This window comes from Euprymna scolopes, unplaced genomic scaffold (genome assembly GCF_053919585.1).
Source record: "Euprymna scolopes isolate OS-2025 unplaced genomic scaffold, ASM5391958v1 sca119, whole genome shotgun sequence".
NCBI classification, from domain to species: Eukaryota; Metazoa; Mollusca; class Cephalopoda; order Sepiida; family Sepiolidae; genus Euprymna; species Euprymna scolopes.
The window spans coordinates 41378-65755 of record NW_027633124.1 but is presented as its reverse complement, the minus strand read 5'-3'; the positions used below and the strand labels follow the sequence as shown (position 1 = coordinate 65755).

General features: G+C 35.0%; 1 pseudogene across 1 annotated transcript in view; it reads left to right on the top strand.

The window, feature by feature from the left end:
* The first annotated feature begins 241 nt into the window (after positions 1 to 241).
* LOC145273638 (retinal-binding protein pseudogene) overlaps positions 242 to 24378 on the top strand; it is a 52728-nt pseudogene continuing 28591 nt past the window's right edge. Inside the window, exon 1 of the transcript XR_013866448.1 lies at positions 242 to 285. The product of XR_013866448.1 is annotated as a retinal-binding protein pseudogene (transcript). The remainder of the gene's footprint in view (positions 286 to 24378) is intronic.

Below are 24378 nucleotides of genomic sequence, written 5' to 3'. Positions count from 1 at the left end.
TTTAAAAAAAATTTTTTTTTAAGTTACAAGAAAGATTTACAAGATGTTTTAGTTTACAAAATTATTACCTGTAGCCTGTAGAAGAAAAGTGTAAAACTAAAACTAGAAATGCATATTTTGCTATAAAAGTATAAAAAAAAAAAAAACTTTTCATTAAACGTTTTATGCTAATATTTAGATGCATATGCCGGTAAAGAAGACATTAGAAATCCATTTCATTTTGATGTATTTTATTTTTCAGCCCGCCAGTATGATGTTCCACAAGCCGTAGAAATGTTTCGGAAAGTTAGTATTCTTTTATATCTTAATTTTATAAAAAGTAAAAAAAAAAAAAAAAAAAAAAAAGATTAATACTTAAAGTTGATTTTATTTTGTGTGTGTGTGTGTGTGTATATATATATATATATATATATATATATATATATATATTTTTTTTTACCCCAAACAAGGCACATTGCCACTTTGATGTAGGGGGCTACTATCAGGGACATAAGCTACAGGGGTACTATGTGGGGAGTTGAGCAGCAAGATATCAGTTCACGTTACACTTGAACTTCTGCATGTCAATACAGTTGGGGAAGCAGGAACCTGGAAGGGGAATCAAAAGTCCAGCAGTTCTGGAGGAGAAACTACTGGAGTAGAAGGCTCTCTCACATCTAGGGATCTCAACTGTGAAGGGGTGTAATTTAGCTGCTTGTCGGGTTTGTCGGGGGTATTTAAGTCAAAGGGGTATGAGTGCTTACAGTTCGTTGGAGCATTCACCGTGAAAGTACTTGTAGAACAGGCAGAGCGATGCTACATTTCGTTGATGGGGCAGAATCTGAAGCTTAGATGAAAGTTCAGGACCTATCAGGTTGGTGACTCTCTTTTGAACATTGTCTAGGAGCGAGAGACTAGTAGCAGATGCACCAGCCCAAATATAACAACAATACTCTATACATGGCCGAATCGTGGTCTTATAGAGATACAGGATACTTTCGGGCATTAGTAGTTTCTAGCACTGTAAAGATAACCTACCTTCTTTGCAGCGGTCCTGGCAATACTCTCAATGTAATTGTTCTAACTCCTGTTTCCTGTGAACATTAGGCCGAGGAGTTTAAAAGATGTACTTTCAGATAGTCTTTGGTCATTCCTATTGGTGATAGAGAAGGTTTCTTGTAATTGAAGGAAACAAGTTTAGTCTTGGCAGCATTGAAGGTGACCATCCATTTTTGTCTCCATTCCACTACAGATTGGAGGTCCTCCTCTAGTATTTCTGCCATTTCTTTAGATATGTGATCATTTGTTTTCCTGTCATGTCTGTTATAGAGCGTGGTGTCATCAGCATAGATACCCATCTCACAGACAATTTTGTCAGGGCGGTCATTTATGAATATTAGGAATAATAGAGGTCCAAGGATAGACCCTTGAGGCACTCCCGCATTTATATCATATTGTTTAGATGTACGACCCTCGGGGACAATCTGAATTTTTCTCTTATCTAAGAAGGATTTAATTATGTTAAGTATTCTTCAAGTGATACCGCTCCTGTCAAAAGTCTTAGATATATCTAAAGCTACCGCTCTATGCTCTCTGCTTTGTCCAGTGAATAGTATATACGTTCAAAGATTAGTTAGGATGTTTGCTGTGGAACAGGCTTGTCTAAATCCATATTGTTGGTCGGTCAGAAGTTTAGCATCTGTAAAATGATGGACTAGAGGTTGGTTAATTATGGACTCGAATATTTTTGCGAAAAGTGGGAGGAGGCTAATGGAGCGATAATTTACTGAGTCAGTTCTTTCACCAGAATTCTTGAAAACTGGTACCACAGAAGCAGTTTTCCAGCAGGCAGGAAAGCAATACTCATGAAAGCATTTGTTGTAAAGTTTGGAGAGAACTGGAACTACTTCGGCAGAGCACTTTTTTAATAGCACAGCCGGGATGAGATCAGGTCCACATGCTTTTGAAGTGTCAAGATTTTTTTATGATAGGATGCACCTGAGAAGGGGTGATTTTCAGATCATCTTGTGTGGCGTCTGTCTGCAAAGGAGAGTCTGGGAGGGGGTGGTTAGCAGGGTCCAGTGTAGAGTTGGAGGCAAACCGACTGGCAAGCATAGCCTTCTCGGTTGCCGAGCAAACAACCTCATGATTGTTAGATAGTGGGAGAATTGTTGATTGCCCAATATTTACTACACTGTTGTAGATTTTCCAGAAGTCATGGGTTCTTAATTTCTGTGCTTCGATGCGTTTTTTGGTGGTTTCAGTAAATTCTCTCTTAGCTGTCACTATTTCTTTCTTACAGTTACTTCTGGCTTCTATATACTTCTGTCTTAAATCTGTGGTATGTATGCTGCCTTTGCGCAATGGCCGCTGCACGTAGAAGTAAACCATTGGGGAGAGTGGAGCTTGCTATAAAATTTCTGCGTGGAAACATTTGCTTTAATTGCCATTTTGAATCATTCAGTGGTCTCATTTGCACACTGTTCAGCAGGAAGTGAAAAGATATTTCGCCATGGGGCATCTCTGATGAGATCCCTGATGGCTTCTCAGTCAGCCTTTTTATAATACTTATAATATTTAATATTGAAAATAGTTATAATATTTATAATATCTAATATTGAAAAAATGTTGAGTAACTTTACTGTTTTTATTACTAGTGGGGGGGGGGGTACCCGGCGTTGCCCAAGTGTTTCGAGGTGTGTGCTCTTAAATCAAAAAGAAACAGGGGGAAGGGGGGGTAAAAAAGGTTTGGTAAGTAGGTGGGGTTGAACCCGAAGCCTTGAGGTGAAGTTGGAAAATAAAATGTGAAAAAAACATAACACATTAACCACTCGGCCAGCCAGAATGAGTTACTGAAAGACATTTGAATTTAAGTAAGAAGAGAATTGACAGGTGCCCGCACTTAATGACGTCAAGTAGAAGTGGTAGAGTTAATGACGTAAGCAATAGCTATTCAGCAGTTAACATTTTCTACGGGACAGTTTTTAATGAGGTCAATAACCCAGTTTGTTTGTTTTTACCTAACTTTAGGGAAAACCAGCTCCCCGTTTATTAGAGGGAGTGTCTCGTCTCAAAATGAAAGCAACCGTTGCCGACATTGACCAAACGTTACATCGCTTTCTGGAGACCGTGGGCCAGTGATTTGAATCGAGTTTCGTTTTTTTTATACCGAAAAATGAAAGCAACACGCGCAGATCCGAAAATGTTGAATATTTAACGTTTCAAAGTCGGGCAAATTAAATAGAGAGGCGACTTCCGTTAAGTCGTAGATATTATCATTTAGACGTGATATAAAAAGTTTTAAAAATGAGCGACGGCCTCGAGAATCCGCTGGAAAAAAGCCTTTTGCTGACATCCACAAAAAGCGAACATACATACACACATTTTTGCTTTTATATATATAGATGGTGTTTTAAATCTGATTTTTCTGGCGCATCTATTCTGTAGATTGTTTGGTTTTGTAATTGATGTAGGAAATGCATTTTTGTTGGATTGGATTTATGTATTTGATCTCCGTAGCCATTACGAATTACTTGATATAGACGGTGTACACTGTTTAATATTAGAACTTGTGGAATGTTGTCAGACTACCTTAGTTCACCAGTTTTCAAATAAAGATTTTTACACACCTGCAACAATTTTAAGTGTTAACTATGAATATAGAAAAGATTATATTGTTTATGTAGCCTTTTATACTCTATAAGCTCTAGGTTTTTTTTTGTTTTTTTTTTTTTTTTCACGTTTTTTTTTCACGCGTTTGTTTTTTCTCGTTCTCTCCCCTTTGTTATTTTCCCTCCTCTTTTTTGCTTTTTTAGCACAATATACTATGAGAAGGAACACGGGCCTATACATCCGAGATTAGTCTCAATACATATCTCTAGATTTGTAGTCGAAGCGAAGCGGATGATTCCTCCAATGTTTGTCTAGTCTGGCTTTGAAGGTATTGAGTGACTCTGCAGATACCACCTCTTTGAAGGTATTGAGTGACTCTGCAGATACCACCTCTTTGAAGGTATTGAGTGACTCTGCAGATACCACCTCTTTGAAGGTATTGAGTGACTCTGCAGATACCACCTCTTTGAAGGTATTGAGTGACTCTGCAGATACCACCTCTTTGAAGGTATTGAGTGACTCTGCAGATACCACCTCTTTGAAGGTATTGAGTGACTCTGCAGATACCACCTCTTTGAAGGTATTGAGTGACTCTGCAGATACCACCTCTTTGAAGGTATTGAGTGACTCTGCAGATACCACCTCTTTGAAGGTATTGAGTGACTCTGCAGATACCACCTCTTTGAAGGTATTGAGTGACTCTGCAGATACCACCTCTTTGAAGGTATTGAGTGACTCTGCAGATACCACCTCTTTGAAGGTATTGAGTGACTCTGCAGATACCACCTCTTTGAAGGTATTGAGTGACTCTGCAGATACCACCTCTTTGAAGGTATTGAGTGACTCTGCAGATACCACCTCTTTGAAGGTATTGAGTGACTCTGCAGATACCACCTCTTTGAAGGTATTGAGTGACTCTGCAGATACCACCTCTTTGAAGGTATTGAGTGACTCTGCAGATACCACCTCTTTGAAGGTATTGAGTGACTCTGCAGATACCACCTCTTTGAAGGTATTGAGTGACTCTGCAGATACCACCTCTTTGAAGGTATTGAGTGACTCTGCAGATACCACCTCTTTGAAGGTATTGAGTGACTCTGCAGATACCACCTCTTTGAAGGTATTGAGTGACTCTGCAGATACCACCTCTTTGAAGGTATTGAGTGACTCTGCAGATACCACCTCTTTGAAGGTATTGAGTGACTCTGCAGATACCACCTCTTTGAAGGTATTGAGTGACTCTGCAGATACCACCTCTTTGAAGGTATTGAGTGACTCTGCAGATACCACCTCTTTGAAGGTATTGAGTGACTCTGCAGATACCACCTCTTTGAAGGTATTGAGTGACTCTGCAGATACCACCTCTTTGAAGGTATTGAGTGACTCTGCAGATACCACCTCTTTGAAGGTATTGAGTGACTCTGCAGATACCACCTCCTTTGAAGGTATTGAGTGACTCTGCAGATACCACCTCTTTGAAGGTATTGAGTGACTCTGCAGATACCACCTCTTTGAAGGTATTGAGTGACTCTGCAGATACCACCTCTTTGAAGGTATTGAGTGACTCTGCAGATACCACCTCTTTGAAGGTATTGATTGACTCTGCAGATACCACCTCTTTGAAGGTATTGATTGACTCTGCAGATACCACCTCTTTGAAGGTATTGATTGACTCTGCAGATACCACCTCTTTGAAGGTATTGATTGACTCTGCAGATACCACCTCTTTGAAGGTATTGATTGACTCTGCAGATACCACCTCTTTGAAGGTATTGAGTGACTCTGCAGATACCACCTCTTCCGGCAGCGGTACACCACACCTTTTGTTTCCAACATTAGTAATAACATACTATTTACATATTTTTTAACTTCTACTTATTTTGGTTTTGGAGTTTGTAAATATCTAATAATATACCAAGGCAATGTCATATTCATACATACGTTATTAGTAGTGTTATGACAACAGAATATTCTTTGTTTTGACTCTTGAGTATATATCTGACACGGTTAGATATATTTAATCAGCAGAGGACCACATGCTTTTATATAAAAGCACGTAAGATATTAACGGGTACACGAGTCAAAACAATGAAAAGAATATGCTGTTGTCCTAGTCCTAGTTGTTACCTTCGAACCATTGTCTTTAATATAATTGGTGGTTTATTGCTGAATATTCAATAAAAAAAAAAAAAAGCAATTATGCTTCTAATTTCACTGTCAAACGTGAAACTCGAACTAAATTATAGTTTCCGAAGGATAAGATTAAAGTGTAGTATATGATTTTTCCAAAGATAGCTCGCTAACCTAGGGAATTTTTATTTTGCCTGAAATGTCACAACCTCCCACGTTTTTTTGTGATGGACTCTCAAAAACGGATATAATCTAAAAAAATATTCAGTATTTAGATAAGCTTCAATTTAGTAAAAGTTAGTATAATAATACTGTAGCGTCGACTTCACACCTTATTTTAATAGAATGAAAATATATTTAAAGCTTTTATATAATCCATGGAAGTAGCATGTAAGCCATAAGTGGGTAGAAGTCCTAAGTAATTTGCAATTGTATTTTGTGTCGACTGCACTGAGGATTTGACCTTCAACCTCCAGAAGAGTGTAATTTTTAACTGAATTTTTACTAAATACTTTTACCCACTATGCCACAGATCCTTATAGCTCATGGGACAAGAGCATGCTACCCTTGTGGATTGAATGAAGCATTACATTAAAAATTATGTGCAGACTCCCAAGTTTGACAAGATACACCTGGAGGTTACATCGAAATATGCAAATAATACTCAAGATAAGAACAGTCGAAATAATACAAATGAACTGTTTGTGTGGAGTGAAGTTGCTTTGAATGTACATGTTTCTAGAAAAGTTTACTGTCAGAATTTGCTGTTCAAGTTACTGCATTTTTTTGGTGTCACTTATCGTTGGAAAATCTATTTTGTCTGTTTTATGTAGTGTATATTTTCATTCAGTATTACAATGTTATTTCATAGAAAATCGGACCACTTAAATTTTGCAAATTATACTTTATAGTATTTTTTTTTTTTTTTTTTTTGTATAGCATTGCTGCTCCTATTTGTATTGAGCCTTGGATCTTGAGTATAGTGTTACATCTTTAGGATTACAAACTGCTAGTTTTAGCACTGTAACAAATGCAAGTTATCTGATTTTTTTTTTTTCTAGTCAAAGCAAGCAAATTAGAGATTGTCTAGGTTCTTGCTGCTATTCACAAGAGCCAGATTGACAATGATTATGATATGATGATTATTCATTTCATATGAATGAGATGATTCAATTGTTGGCATTGGTTTCTCCGATATCTCTAGTCAGAATTCATGTTTTTCATTGAAGCTGTTGAGCATCATTCATTTCAAATGAATTGGATGATTATTGTTGACACTTGTTTTCCTGATATCTTTCTAGTTAGAATTCCTTCTAGAAAAACATTGCATACTTACAGTATGGCATAACCACGTTGACACACCGGTTACCATTGGATCACCGAAGTTAAGCAATGTTGAACCTGGTCAATACTAAATGAGTGACCATTTGCAGGTGCTGTATATGCTTTCCGCTTATCTCGGCATTGTTTCCAGTCGTCCTAGATTTCTCCTTGCCACTGGATTCAAGCTGTGCCGATTTAAGAGGTGTGGTTGGAGATTGCGCACCCTTGTTTCATAATTACACATACAGCTACCCCTACAGGGATATCCTTTGTCTTTCAAGACTGAACGGAGGCATCGACTTACAGTAGAAACCACATTCTAAGTGAAAATATTCCTGTGGAACGAACTGGATTTGAAATTGGAACACCCAGTCAGTGTCGTTAACCCCTTAGCTACCGTCACCTCCCTTTGTGACCATTTCAAGGTTATTGATAAAAAAGTATATCCAAAGTTTTTCCACCACTTGTTGGGGACGAAATTGGTTGTAACTAGCTTGGGATGAGTATTATATCAAGAAAATCATTTGCACTCTACATTTAAATGTTTCTCTAGTGAAGCCTTTAAATATAGTCATAAAACATTAAAAGCGGACATATGTGAAAATGTGTATTTGTGTTGATTGTTCATCTTTTATTAAGCATGCGTGTTTTACTTTGTGTATCAAATGAATAAGATCTTACAGCTGAAGTTTTTTGATAAAATTACCATCAGATGTAATCTATTGTGTTGTGTTCTCTACAAAACTGCTAATCACATTCTCCTGATAAGACGTTCTACAACTCTTTCACCATAATAATAAAATAATTTATCAGTTTAAATTAGTGGTGGGACGATTAATCTGAATCGGAATCGTTAATCGTAAGAATCGTGTATTTTGGGAGGTATCGGAATCGGAATCGCATCGTTAAAAAATACCTTAATTTTCCGATTCCTTCATTACGATTCTTTTAGTCTGATGTTGAAAAAAAGAAAAAAATTTCCTGATATTTCTAACCGCAAGAGAGAAATGTAGCATGTTATAAAAAGAAACCAAAGAAATTCATTACTAACAGGGCAATGCTTAGTGCCCCCTCCCTTACAAGATTCATTCATTCAGATCTATTGTAATCAAAACTACAAAAGAGTTAACTTGAAAAGAAGTATGCAGGGTTCTACATTGCGAGTAAAAATAAAAAAAACGCTTATCTTTTTGGCGATTGTTTTTTTTTACTGACAAATCTTCTAATACTGAATGAAAATGCTTTTTCAACTTATATTTTCTTAAAATAAAACGAGCAAAGTCAAATTATTTAAACAGTAAACGGTTTAATAGAACAATGTACTTTTTTTTCTTTTTTTAAAAGAAGGCTTTTGAAAGAAATATCTCTAAAATGAAATTGATCACGTTGTATTATTTCGCAAAGTTTTGACAGTTGTTGGCTTCTTTTGATGTTTCCAAAAAATCGACCCCATACCTATCTCTTCCAAACCTAAAGTTATTAAATAGCCCCTTCGTTAATTCAAGGGTAATTAATTCAATTCAGTCAAGTTTTTTTTTTAATTTCATTGAAATAAAATCCATTTTTTAAATTTTTTTCTCCAGAAAGACAAAATCCTGAATTTGATTATATTAAAAGCCGAATAATATAATCTTTTTTCTAGAATTTTAAATTGAAAATTAAAAGTGTTTTGCGCAGTTTTTTGCCGAACGAAAAAGAAATTAATATATATATTTTTAAAAGGTTTTGTAATCAATTAATTTTTATGTCTAAATAATATTTACGATTAATTAAATAATTTCATTTTAAAAAGTATTTATAAATAGAATTTTACTTAAGACTTATAGTTTAGCAATATTGAACCACATCAACCATGTGTGAATTGAACACAGTCAACCAAAAAAAAAAAAATTCAAAAGAAAATGCATATTTGCATTTCATTATGTACACTTTTATACATTGGTTTCAAAAATTAAATTCTATAAGTTTTTTTTTGTTAACTACCGGTTGGTACAATTTACCGCCCCATCCCTTTATATTTTTTTTCTTTGTCTTTTTTAGCGTATTTTTTTTTTTTTTTTTTTTTTACACAGTGATCACCACTTATCAAGGCCCGGAAGCCACTCAGGGATAAGGGTTATTGCAAGTACATTACGTTAGTGTGGAGGTTTGATGAAGTGTTTAATTAGGGGGGGGCGGTTCATTAGGAATTTGTTAACATTGGACTTGAAGACATCCAAGTTGTAGTCCGGAGGGAAGCAGGCAGACGGAACAGAGTTCCACAGGCGTGCAGTTCTAAGAAAGAAGCTTTGTTCATGGAATCTGCGTTTTGATTTAGGCACAAATACAGAGTGGGGGAAATTTTTCACAGTGGATTCAGCTAGACGGGTGTTTTTCGTGAAAGATTGGCGAGGGGGGACCAGGGATTGAAGTTCAGACGAGCACCTGCCATGAAAATAATGATAAAACAAGGATAGGCTTGAAACGTCTCTTCTGTGGGAGAGAGGTTGCAGGGTAGAGAAAAGAGCATCCCCCACTAAACCACAAAGACTATTTTGTACTCTGTCAAGGCAGGATAGGCTGTTTTTGGCAGCTCCTGCCCAGATATGGCAACAGTATTCCATCCTTGGACATACTTGGCTTTTATATAGATAGAGATTTGCATCAGTAGTGAGATATCTTCTGGAGCGGTAGAAGGATCCCACCATCTTTCCAGCGACCTTGGCAACAGACTTGATGTATGTGTTCCATTTCAGATCAGGAGTAAAGGTCAAACCCAGAATCTTGTCAAAACACGGGGCCTCACCCAGACGAGAGCCATCCATCACAATTGATGCCAGCTGGGGATCAGAGCGTTGATGATGTAAGGATAGGAGTTTGGTTTTAGATGCATTAAAGGTAACCAGCCACATCTTCCCCCACTGAACCATGCGCTCGAGATCAGAGGAGAGAGAATCCGAGAGAACTTTGTCATTTACAGCCTTTGATGTGTTACTGTAGATGGTCGTGTCATCAGCATAGATGTCAACAAATGATTTAAGTATGTGTTTAGGGAGGTCATTGATGTAGATCAGTAAGAGAGTTGGGCCCAGGATTGACCCCTGAGGGACTCCAGCATTTATATTGCAGGCCTCCGATTTTTGTCCATCTACCACTCCTCTTATGAGCCTATTGGAGAGAAATGATTTAATGATTGAGAAAACATTTCCAGTTATACCGTAGCTGGAAATCTTGTGAAGTAGACCCTTATGCCATACCTTGTCGAAGGCCTTTGATATGTCAAGAGCAATTGCCCTAGAAAGGAAGCCTTTGTCAAGAGATTCATTAATCCTGTGGGATATAACCGTCAGCACATCTGCGGTAGATCTTGCAGAGCGGAAATCATATTGTGTGTCACTAAGAAGGTTATTCCTGCTGAGGTGGTTGACTATTTCTCTATTTAATATGGATTCCAGCAACTTACACATAACACACAGGAGACTTATTGGTCTGTACTGAGAGGGAGAGGACTTATCACCTGAATTCTTAAATACAGGGCAAACTGATGAGGTCTTCCAGGGGGTCGGAAAGCACTTCTCCTTAAGGCAGCGCTTAAATAGTTTCGTAAGTATGGGAACAAGTTCTGGTTGAAGCTTTTTTAACACTATAATTGGGATGCCATCAGGGCCAGTTGCCTTACTAGAATCTAGGTTCTTGATTAACTTGGCGACCTCATGCACGGATATTTGTATGTTACCTAGCTTGTTCTGTGTTGTAGGAGAAAATATGGGGAGTTGATGGCCTTCGTCGCATAGGGTAAAATTAGCTGCAAAGTTCTTCGCAAATAGTTTAGCCCTGTCTGACGCTGACGAGATGACCTCTGGTCCATTGATAATGGTTGGGATAGAACGCACAACGCCAAAGTCCAAAAAAAGTCTTCCATGGAAACTTTTTGAAGATGATGAGTTTAAAGCCATTTGCAAAGTCTGTCAAATTAAAATATCGCGAGGAATAAAACCATCTTACATGACCACAACCAACATGTTAAAACATTTAACTATGATGCATCCAAATAAATTGGAGGAGCAAAATAAAAAAGAAAAGGAACAAAAAATTACCAACTAGTCACTCAGAGCAGTTTTATTAGTGAGGGTCGAAATTGCAGTGTCTTTTTTTTTTTTTTTTGCCTACGTCACCATCTAGGTGTCACCAATTTTTTTTTAACCCTCCTTAACTTCAAAGAGTAAATACAATATATACAACTAAAAAAATAATTTTTAAAAATGCTGATTCTATTCATGAAAAATTCTTTTAACTAGAAATTAAAACTTAGGTAAAGATAGCTGACTGACAGCAACAGGAGCACTGGTTAACTACTGAACCACGTGGAAAGGTGTGGGGGGAAGGAAAAAAAGGAAATTAAATGATGATAATAAATTATGATAACCGTCTTTGAAAGGCACTAAACTCCTAAAATTTACTTCTTTAAAATTTTAGGCGGCACTGCCCGGCGATTTTAAAGCACTCTCTCCCTCCAAAGAAAAAAAAAAAAAAAAAAGATTTGATTTTTAAGTTTGGGAAAGATATATTTATTATAACCGAATTCTTGTATGAAGACTGGATCTACTTTATTGGACGTTAATTTGTGAGATAAGTAATTTTTCAATGTTTAATATGTTTTTAAAGTTTCAATTATCAATTAAATTTTTTAATTGCGTTTATTTTTCAATTTATTTAAAAAAAAAAACAGGGTTTTAAATGTATTTTTCAAGGTAACAAGCTTCGAAAAAAGTCTAATAAAAAAATCACTTAATTTTTAATTTCGACAACCCTGAGAATTTAATTATTAAAAAAATATTGAAATGTGACATTTTTTTATTTAACATTTCTATTAGTTCAATTAATTTTCTTTCAATAATTCATTTCACTCAACAAACTTCACCATTTTTTTAAAATTTTTTTCTGTAATTTTGGTAATTATGTTTGCTCAATTTTATCTAGTATTTCATTTGTTTTTTATAGTGGTATCATTTTTATATGTGTTCCTTTGATATACCCTATTTCAAAATTAGTTTGGCTAAACTTATTCTTCACGTTAGAAACAACGTGTAAAAGCAATGAAAAAGTAAAAAAAAATAATAGGTGTTAACTACTCCTTGTGAATTATGGAGGTCTGAAGAACTGCCGTCACAAATACAACTATCAATAGCTAAACAAAAAATCGTTTTTTAAATTCCTTTAATTGTAACTTTTCGTTATACCTACCTTTTTGGTATAAAACACAAACTTTCGATTAATGGTATTTCTCATATATGGTCGTTAACTTTGGAAAGGTTATTTTGTATCTACGGCGCCATGTCACATGGTATATTGTTTTTTTTTTCATTACGCACGTTCATTTATAAATTATTAAATTAAATATTTATCTTTTTTATATTTAATTAATACATATTTTCTTTCTCTTCCGCTATATTTTTTTTTATTTAATTCATTAAATCTGTTAATTATGAGGACCAAAATAATGAATTGTGTGTATTTATTCTCTAATTTTCTTGTTTTTGTTCTGTTATATAAATTCTATTTTATTTGTTTTTTCTCTGATGGATGAATTCTATTTTCTTGGAGTTTTTTTTCTGTATTCCAAGTAAAATAAATTTTCTCTAAAATAAATTTTGCTAAGTTTTCCGTTTATATAATAATTTTATATATAATAATTTTATATATAATAATTTTGCTAAGTTTTCCGTTATATAATAATTTTATTTAAACCAAAACACGACGGTGTACTGGTGTAGACATAAAATATCTCTTCCAAAGTTAGGGAACATATTTGGGAACTACCGACCATAAGTATAAAACTACCTGGTATATTTCAAAACAATAATTCCCTAGGAATCGGAATCGGAATCGTACTTGGTATCGGAATCGTTAATCAATATTTTCCTGGAATCGGAATCGTATAAAAATTAGGAATCGTCCCAACACTAGTTTAAATACGCAGTGCTGACTATGTGGGTAGGACAACGGTGATATTAGTAAAATCCAGCAACACATACCTAGCAAAATCAGGAATGAGATCTACCAATCTACAGGCATTCTAAGTGACACATCTGGGTCTTCTATAATGGGCTATTTACTTAAAAAGCATGTCATGTGCAACAAATTTCAGCAAAAAATTTCTTTTATTTAACATGTCTGCTTTACTTCCAGATAGAATTCCTGTGTACATACTATTAAATGAATAAGGTCTTACAATTCAAGTAATTTTGATAAAATTCCCATTCGATAAAATCTGAAATGTTTCAAAAGGAATTGCTAAAAAAAATTAGATAAATTTTCCTGTATCATCCCAACATTTTCCTTTTAATGTAGATATGTCAAATGATACTCGAATATATATTTTTTAACTGATCATAAGTGGCATTTTCCGCTTGATGTGGATTGCGAACACATGTGACTTACTTTTCAGCATTCCTTCCGATTTAGGGTAAGTTGGTTGACTATTGATGTGAGATATCCCCCCCCCCAACAAAAAAAAAAAAACATTTTCTCTCCACCTTCTTTCCTCTGCCCCTTTTGCCTTCTAACATATCCTCAAAGCATGACTTTGACAGACCAGTGGTTGATCGTTTGACATGGCCAAAATATTTAATGGTTTTACGTTTGATTTTATCAAATAGAGGGGGTAGGGAAGTAGTTTGGAGGGTGGATATATATACTTTAAGTTATCTGCACCCTTTTTGATTTTTAGAATGGTGCTGTCTTTGAAAAATTGCCCAATCCAACCCAATTCTGTGTTTCAATGTTATCTCATGATCACCGGAGAAAGTCAGTTTATGCCCTAAATAAATGAATTGGGTGACCGATTGTACTGAAGCCATATATAAAATTACAATATGACACAAAAAAAAAACGAGCTTAATATTTTCCTCTTGAAATCTCCTTTGTCTCATTGTCTGTTTGCTACATGTCTTTTTTGTTTCTTACCCAACCCTATAATCTCTCAGATCATATCCCTCTTATGGAAGCATAGGCTGCATCTGTTTCTCCAACCAAGTCCCTAACTTTGTAATTCATACAAGATGCAACATCATCAATGTCAGACTCTTCTTAAAGGAGGCATTGTTGTTCATTTGTTCACATTCTTCAATGCTCTGAGGGAGAATTCACACACAAGTTTGTAGCCTTAACAAAGCTCATTGGTTGAAATAGGCACAGAGATAGCCAACTGAGGACTTTGATAGAAATATCAAACACTGACATGGAGTTGATGGCAGTCCCTATGTTTTTGATGTTTGTCATTGAAATCAGGAATAGTTGAAATATAACAAGGACTGGCATGGGTCGACTGCCTTCACACAAAATGCAGTAAAGTCATGTGACGCCAGTTCTACCCACTTCAGATCACTGCTGTTATAGTTATTTCTTTACCAAAATATTTACCTAGCTCTCTTTCTCTCTATAAATATATTCAGTAGTAGCATAGATTTTTTATTGATATGAACATAATGGGATAAATATGTGCATACATGTTTCAGCTACAGCCTTGTTGGACCAAAACTTTTTTCAAGACACAAGAATCTGGATAAGCATGTGAGCACGTTTGTTTAGACTTGTCTCTATAGTTATATGTAAAGACCCGTGTGCATTCGTTTTCGTCTGTGTATGAGTTAATGTGTATCTATGTATATGCAAGACTGTATGTACAAATGTGTGTGTGCATATATATATAATGTGTGTGTTATCAAGGAGTAAATCTTTCACAAAGCAAAACTTACCAAGATAAAGGCTCAACACTATTAAGCGAAGCAAGCAATAAAATGAAAGATAAGGGATGAAAGTTATAACTTTATATCATCATAACAGTAATCAGAAGTGCCAGAATTCTACAAATATAGAAAAAAAAAACAGGCTTCATGATATTCAGATATGAAGGAATAGGATAAAATCATAAATAATTAAAAATTGGTACAACGTAGGAGGGGTCGTATATATGTAGTTAATAGTACAAAAAAGTTTTATAGGCGACTATGAAATAATGGGGAATACTAAAGAAGAGCCAACAATAGGAGGAAAAAATAAGAAAATTAGACAAAAATAAGAGACAAGAGATACAAAAATACATATATAAATAGATAAAAGTAAAAAATAAAACCATCTTCAGTGGAGAAAAATGGGATTAGAAAAAATGTTCAAAATGAGTTCAAAAATAAAAAGAATATCAAAATAAAATGATACAGGTTTCAGTGAAGTTTTAGGTCTCAGAAAGCAGTGACTTTTTCCTGACCATCAGTATGAATTTAAGCAAATAAATCTACAGTGAATATCCTAATAGTTATATCTGAATGCATATACCATGCACTGGACAATGCAGGTAAAGTTAGGGTGGTAAGTATTTGATTTTTCCAAGTTTTTGACAACATCTGGCATGACGAATTTCTCATGAAAATTATTTTGTATTAGCAGGGAGACCCGATGTTGCCTGTTATTGAATGATCCACGAATATTTCACAGTCCTATATTTTTATTATTGAAATCCATGAAATCGCCCAGGAGGAAGTTTCACATGCCTTCATGCAGTAACTTAGTCCAAAATGTTATTCTACATAGCACTCTAGAGAACCTACTGTTTCTTTTATAAAATAATTTTATATAAACTTCTTTCCAGTTAATGGAAAAAAAACATTAAGAAATTTACGTGTGGGGTTTGAATTTACAAACCACTTCATGCAAAAACAAAGCAAAAACAAACAAAGAAAAACACACAAATTTTCAAGTTTTATCAAATTCTTAGCAGTTAATAAAAAAACATTAAGAAATTTACGTGTGTAGTTTGAACCTACAGACTACGTCATGCAAAAAAAAAAAACAACCCAAAAAAACACGCTATCAAATTATCCACAGTAGAATTTTAGTAGCCCATTGTTCTATCATTGTTGCTAAGCGACGACATGGAGAAAATGGCTTTACCGATGATAGATGAATTAAAATAATTTTTAATTATGAGGGGGGGGGGGTAAAGCCAACTCAGAAAAAAATGAAGATCACTCCCAGGCTTATACACTAAAGTTCTGTAAATTTCAAAGAAAACCTGTTCAGCCGTTTCAGTCTATAAGGAACGAACACACACACAGTTGCATTTATATAATTGTAGAGATAACATTACTGGACATATATTTAACATAAAATCGTTCCTACACAACATACAGGTTGTCCTTGTACATCCAAACAAGAGATTAATGCAAATGTACCAACCACTTGTGGTCCTGGATATGACCTAAAACTATATCCAGTGGTGAGGCCCCAGCTTGCGGGCTTTGGGGAGTGTGGAGCCACCCTTTAATTGCCATTGCTCCCAGGTCCACTCTGACGCGGAGTGGTAGTACCTGTTAGGGTCCCAACTATGGGTTAAATAGAAACCAACTTGAAAACAAATATATTGTATTAAAAGATTTTTCTTAAATCTTTGGATTTGGCATTAAATAACCTGAAAAGGGTTGATATGCCATAAACCAACCAACCAACCACTTGTCTCTCCTTATTAGATGGGGTCTAATCTAAGAGGTCCCACATTGTCCACTAATCTCTAAGCCCTGTCCCATCACCGCAATATTGCATCTGTTCTGGTTTTATAAATGCTTTAATAGAATATGCTTCAACAAATTTGTCACTATAGTGCCTCTCGACATAAGTACACCTGATAATCAGCAAAATTCCACCCCTTAACAATATCTCCAGATACCGGAAGGCTTTCTACTCTAATCGCTTTTTCAAAGTGAACTGTTAGCTTTAGGAATCCTCTTTCTGCTTCCTGTTTCTCTGACCTGTACTAACATGCAGAAATTCGAATGCAATGTGAACAAACATCTTGCTGCACAACTCCTTGCATAGGATGCCACTATGGATATGGCCTCTAATTCAGTCGCTCTTTGTGTCTCAGTGACAAGCCTTGTTTTGGGTTGAATAAAATTGAAAAAAAAAAAAAAATACTATATCTAGGGTGTTCCCACAAAATCAGACACTTGACAAAAAGCGAACAAAATATCAGGAAGTGCTGCGGAGCATGAAACCTTGTATGGATAAGATAACCACCAGACAACCTTGCATCTTCCAGCAGGACTCTGCTCAGACATACAAGGACAAGACGACCCAGATATAGCTGCTCAACTATGTTCCTCATTACTTATGTAGCCATTTTGTAGCCATTCTCCTAGTCTGACTGCAACTATCTCTTTAGGGGCATGATCAAGTATCAAAAAATATATATATATATATCTACATCTACACACACACACACACACACAGCATAATCATTTTGACACAACAGTTCCCGTTAGATTACTGAAGTTAAGCAACATTGAGTTTAGCCAGTACAAAAATGGGTGACAATTTGGGAATTTCAAGTGTTGCATGTGCTTTCCGCTTAACTTGATATTGTTTCCAGTCATTCTGGACTTCTTCTTGCCATTGGACTCAAGCAGTGCCGATTCAGAAGTGTTGTTGAGATTGTGCAACTCTTGCCTCATAATTACACATGTAGCTACTCTTACAGGGGCTATCCATTGTCTTTTTTATATTCAAATGATACTTCTAATGGATCAGAACACTTTTTCCTATATATTTAGCCTTATTTGTTTTTTGTTTTTTTCTCTTTGAATTGTTCCTGCAATAGTGTTGAGCTCTGGCAATATGGAATTCTAACAATGCAGGAACAAACCTCCTTTTCAAAACGAAAAAAGCTTTAGTGTTTTTACTATTTTAAAGCGCCTTTTTTTTCTTTTTTTTTTTTTAGTTTGAAACACAAGTAGTGATTAGTCAACTTAGAAAAAATGCACATGGTGGAAATTCTTCAGGGTTTAAGTGTATTGTAATGCTTTTATGGTGATCAAAAAACGTTTTTTCAGCCTCCACATTACTACCTATTTACTTGCCTCCCCACGAGGGCAGAGTTAGACACAAGGTCGGTTTTTAATGTAGGGAAGCATTTATTACTAAAAAACGAAATGGTGAAAGCAAGTTAAGCTGAAAGTAAAAATTTTTTTAATTCAAAGAATTAAAAAAAAAATTAAAAAAAATTTCGAAACTCAATAAGATAAAGATTACCTTTAAAGTAGTTAATAAAATTCTTGTACATCATATTAAATGTTATGAAAAGTTCTATGACGATTTATCATAAATTTTTAACAACAAACAGTCCAACTTAAAAATATAAGAGAATCATAATGAAAGAATCGTATTTTTTAACAATCCGATTCTCCCCAAAATACAGGATTCTTACGATTAACGATTCCGATTAATCATCCTACCACTACTTACAACTTTACTTAGTACTTCATTCATTATGCTACGGTTTACCCATGCATGGAGTATTGTTGCCACATCTGGGCTGGTGCATTTGTCACTAGTCTCTTGCTCTTGGATAGGGTTCAAAAAGAGTCGCCAACCTAGTAGGTCCTGAACTATCAACTAAACGCCATATATATCCCATCACTGAAACGTGGCATCCTGTGCCTGTTTTACAAGTATTTCAATAGCAAGTGCTCTGACAAACTTGGAGCACTAGTATCTCCTGGACAACAATATCCCTGACAAACCTTACAAGCAGCAAAATCTCACCTCTACACTGTAGATATCTGTAGATGCTGTAAAGCCTCCTACTCAAATAGCTTTTTCCCTTGGAGTACTGCACTTTGGACCCCCCTCCCCCAGGCTCCTGCTTTCCTGACTGTACTAACCTGCAGAAATTCAAGTGAAAGACATCTTGCTGCCTAACTCCCTAAATAGTATCCCTGCAAATCTGGTCCAAAATAGTAGCCCCTCACGAATAAGTAGCTCTGTACCTTGTTTGGGTTGAAATGTAAAAAAAAAAAAAAAATACTAAAAATACAATTGCAAATTGCTTAAGATTTTTATCTACTCCTGATTAACAGAACAGGAGCATGCTACCCTTGTGGATTAAATAATGTGTTCTATTCAAAATTATGTGAAGATTCCAGAGTTCAACAGAAAGATTAGTTCAAGAAGATGCCACTGAAGAAGGTAGGTTATATTGGCTGAAACGTTGAGAGAATGACACTCAAGATCAGAACAGTAGTTTGAATAATACGAATTATCAATCTTCATCTCCAAATTATGCAACTTGGTTATGATGAGTTTAAAAGAAAAGCTGACGCCCCTCTCCCACTTAAATAAAATGTGATTGAAAAGTTTATTGGAACAATAAAAGTAACCAAACAGTTAAAAAAAAAAAAATCACAATTAACCTGTCAACCTTTGAAGATGAACGGAGGTTTGAAATCTTTAATTGAATTATTTTTTTATTTATTAGATTTTTTTGTTGTTTGAAGCTTTATGTAAATGTAAAATTAATGTTATAGTTTCAATGTGTTGCAACATGTTTGAACTGATTTAAAAAGATTTTTGGCAGCTGTTTTTTTGAAGAACTATCAATCATTCTCGTTTTTCTTCTGGGCATGTGTGAATTTACTCTGGAAAAAAATTACATAGTATGATTTATGTAATGGCTGCAAAATTGTATGACGATCATTAGCATATCGTTTTTTTTTTTTCTTTTTTATTAGCTGTTTCTATCAAGTTATAAAAGGTTAATTTATGAAATATTAGATTAGAAGAAAAAAAAACAATTGGTTTTAAATTTTCAATATCATGACAAGAGTGTTAGCATCCGTGCAGTTGGCAGAAATTGTCCAACATAACTTCGCAATTTGTTTGTAACATGTGTCGTGATATTCATCTCTGATTTCTAGATAGGGATACACAAATACAGCCATACGTACTTAAAAGTTTTGTCACATATACTTGTCTGTGCACATACTGGGTGAGTGGAGTTCGTCAAATTTGGAAGGATATTCACATAGGGGGAGATAAAAACTTAATTTAAAACCACTGCTTCCTTATTTTTGTTTTAAGATGAGACTTTATAATTTGTGTATTCATTCTTTTGTGGACTATTTTCATATTTATTTTTTCCATGTTTTGGCCAACTCCTCCTCTGGCCTTCTTCAGATGAGATAACTATGGAAGACAGTAATTACTTGGGATACAGTTACAAGACTCGGCATTCCTATTTTGTCATGGTTAATCACTTGAAGGTCAGAGAATGAATTAACCGAAACATAGTAAAAAAACACAACTATGAAGATGAGGACAACAGTCTGCAAAAGAATGAATACTCAGCTTCCTTGTGGCATAGTCTTTGAGGAAAAGTCCTGAGTGAAGCCCCTATAGCAGTTCAACATTGCTGACAACTTTGTTTTTGTAGCTCCTATGACTGTCCATGCCAAACTGTAACAGTTTTACTCTTCCTTTGGATTCATCAGCAACATGTTATGTTGTCCATTAACCAACACATTGTGTGCAGTTTCAGTCGCAAAAAAGACCAAGACAAAGAATAGGAAATAACTCCAACTCGCTTTTTTTATTGTAGCAACAACAGGAGTGACATCACCCACATAATCTAGGTTCTGCATGCTTCTCATGAAATCTTGAATGTTATCTCGTTCCATGCTGTACGTCTTTCTTGCAATCTGTCTTTTTTTTTACCGGTGATGTTATTTTGCATACATTTACATACGTATTTGTGTTAGATTACACTTGGAGAGGTGGGGGTTGCTACATCGGCAATACCGCACCACCCAGGCTACCAACTAAAGTAAACTCTGTAGCTTGCCATAAATATATTTTATATTAATGTATATCTGAATTGCCTCTTTACAGAAGGTTATCCCAACAAGACTGCCAATTTCTGTTTGAGTATGCAGATTGTGTAATAGCCTTGATTTATTTTTACTTTTTTTAAATTTCCTTATTTTTTTTGTAACTGGGGATGGGACATTCACCCACTATCTCACACAATCCAATCAAAAGATCTTGAGATTCTAATCTCATTCCTTCTCCTTTGTAAGACGGTCTTGTCCAAAATATTTTTACAAGTCCTGTCACAGGTATGCCATATGAAGCCATTAAAGTTTTAACTATGTTCTACTTTTTCTTTACACTTGCATAATTAGTTGCTGCCATGAGATCTTGTCGACCTCAGTAGACCAACTCTTCACGGACAAATTCTGCCAGGTGAACCACACACATTGTTTGGCTTGAAGGTTTTCGGGATCTTTGTGTTAACCGTTTTGATAAAGCATTTTTCAAGATAGAGTACTTTATCAGCTTTGCATCAAATATTTCTACAGCTGTCATAGATACTTATACCAAACTGCTTGCTTTGAAGTTCTCCTCCCCTTCCATGTTGATGGTAAAGGGTTGTCATTGACGTCACCCTTAAAACATCCCTTGAACTAATAACACATCACTCAGTAAGTTCTGAGCCTAACTAATGAAACAATTTTTAGGCAAAATTCGACTTTCAGTAGACACTGATGATGAATAAAATGTGATACACTGATTCCAACATTTCTAAATTTTTGATGCTTTTTTATGAACTATCGGCCTCAATCTCAAATATCATTTCAATGAAGCCAAATCTCTTTTGAGCATTCTTTTATATCCACGAACAGTCAGGAGTCATTGAGTGACTTGTCTGGGGAATAGATATATGCTATCATCCGGAGTTCTTTTCTTAATTTATATTTTTTTTTATTTATTTATTTATTTTTTTTTTTTTTGCAATTAATCTTCCTTTTAAATGCACTAATATAATATTTGCTATTGATGGTGTCTCCTTTTCCAATGTAATCTATGAACAAAATATTCCGATTCCAGAGTGAACTGTTGGATCCATTTTCATCCATTGACACGTACTGATGCAAAAACCAATTTTGTTGTATTGAAGCAATTGCAAACACTCTGAAACGTTAACATGTTCTTTTTGATTGATTGTGAGTAAACGCGGTACACCCTTTGAACACAGCTTCATGCAAAATGGTGGCTACACCGTCTTTAACTCTTCTATCTCACGCAACTTAAGTCTGCGATCAGCTAAAATAAATGTGTAGAAAATTTTCATATTTTCCAAGCCAACTGTCAAATTTGAATGTTCAGCATCATTTGTCTGTACAACCTCATTTAAACTGACCATACCACCTGTTAACCATTGTTTCTGATAAAGCAGTCTAAATAACATTTATGAAGCCATTGCTTTGCTTGAACAGTATTTGTTCCCATCAGAAAGCAAAACTTTATCAACACAAAATTCAGTTTTTTGGGGTTTTTTTCCATTTAAGAATTTGCTACAGTAGCTTTAAATGTTAATACTATATAAAAAAATCATACCCATGTTTTATGGGTGATACAATCTATACGTCAAATCCGGGAATATGTCACAGGTGACAGCATGCATAACTTCTAAGTTTAAAATCTTTCAAAGTCGATACAAACTTCATAAATTCCATGTATGAATAATATACAGCTAATAGAAAAATGTGTGTTAAGATTGTAAACACTCCATAGTTAATATACTGAGCTTCTATCCATAAATTTCAGCAACTGGTTACTCTGTAAATGAAATATAGATTTTTAATGTTTAATCTTGGTAAATATGATAGGGAGAAATTATTATTCAATTTGATGGCTTTTAGAAATTGACTTTCAAACAAACTTATCTCTGGGAACCGTTTGTAAATTTAATATTCTCTTGACACTTTCTCCTTTGGAAGAAGCTGGTTCAACCAACTTGGGATGAATGGTGTACAACAAACTGTTTCTAGTCAGGTCTTTATGTATCCTTTTTCTTGAGTTCATTTTTTTTTTCCATGTGAACTGAAACTGCTACGTCAGCTGTTCTACATCTAATCCAAGAACACTTCCAATGTGGCCATACAAAGTTTGCATAGTCAGGTTCCTCATGTAATTTTGTGGGAACTTTTTGGAGATTTACAAACCTATATATTTTTAGAAAGGTTTTTGTTTCAGGAATCAGAAAATCAATGTTTGCATTTGCTCAGATGCATATCTGGTGGGCATATTGGATTTACAAAATGGCCACCGTAAGATGTACGTTTTGTAATATCTCGGCTTCTAAATAAGCTGGAACATTGATTTCTAACTGTTAAACCTACATTTTCAGGGCCAAAGAAACCAATGATGGTGGTTATAAAATTTTTCCAGATGTGTATATGGCGGTCATATTGGAATTTACAAAATGGCCGCTGTAAAATGTATGCATCTGGGCAAATGCAAACATAGATTTTCTGATTCCTGAGACAAAAACCTTTCCAAAATTGTGTAGGTTTGCAAATCTCCAAAAAGTTCCCACAAAAGTTAAAACTGTGCCATTAGGAACCTGACTAACATCTCCCTATATTATCAAGATTTAATCTTCCTCTGAGCTTTCCAATCTAAGCCTGTCTTTAAAACTTGCATTACACATCCATCGTATCATTCTTCTCTCATTTCTCTCCATGCAATGCATGTCTTCAACTCTCACTTGCCAGGTTTCATTTCCATACATCACGCTGTGTACACATGCTTGATTCTTTTATTTGATTGTAATAATGCTTTGCTAGTTTGTAACGGTAGACGTTCTGTACATAATAAACTGCATAGTCTTCTAAGGCTAAAAGATGCATGTCTATTGTACAGGTATTGGTGTCCTTTTGCCATACCAGATATGTTTAGCCACTCTAAGATTTTAAAAGATGAAGCATATTTGTGAATAACAATGGGTGAAGCATTTCAATATAACAAATGATGGGTTTCACTTAACCTAATGAATAAGATTTAATTTTAAGATCCGTTATTGTAAGAAAAAAAAATGTAAATAAAAAGTGAATACAAAAATTATTTAAAAGCAGTGTAATGTAGTTATTACATGTCAAACAGTCACAAGGAAACAAAGATTAAACTCCCTTTTTTTTTTTTTTTTTTTTTTTTTTTTTTAACAAGTCATTTACAAGTATTTCCAGAATAACGCCTTGTCTTTTTGTTCAAAAGTTTTCTTGTACTCTAGTGTGCTTTACAGGATTCTGCCATGTTGAACAGGTGGTACTGTCTTTGTCGGACCATGTTTAGGACACGTCTTTCCCTGTCGCTTATGAGCCACATGTATAACACATCTGTTTCCGCTCTCTAATGTCATGAATACCTGCTTCTCTGAACATGTCCTTTTTATCTCTGCTGTCACACTGGCAGCCGGCTTGGACATTTGCATATAGCTGCTGCTTCTAATTCAGTGTCACTGTTACAATGGGTACAGCCTCTCAATTGAACATTCCAATATTTTAGAATTAGATGGAATTTTGTTCATGATTATTAAACATCAATTAAACAAAATTTCTTGAATTTCAATTTAAGCCTTAACTTTAAACCTTAAATATTAGACATTTTCTAGAATCGAAAATTATGTAATAAGAATTATAAACATAAAGTTTAGTAGCATATATGCTGATTTTAATCTTTGTAAAT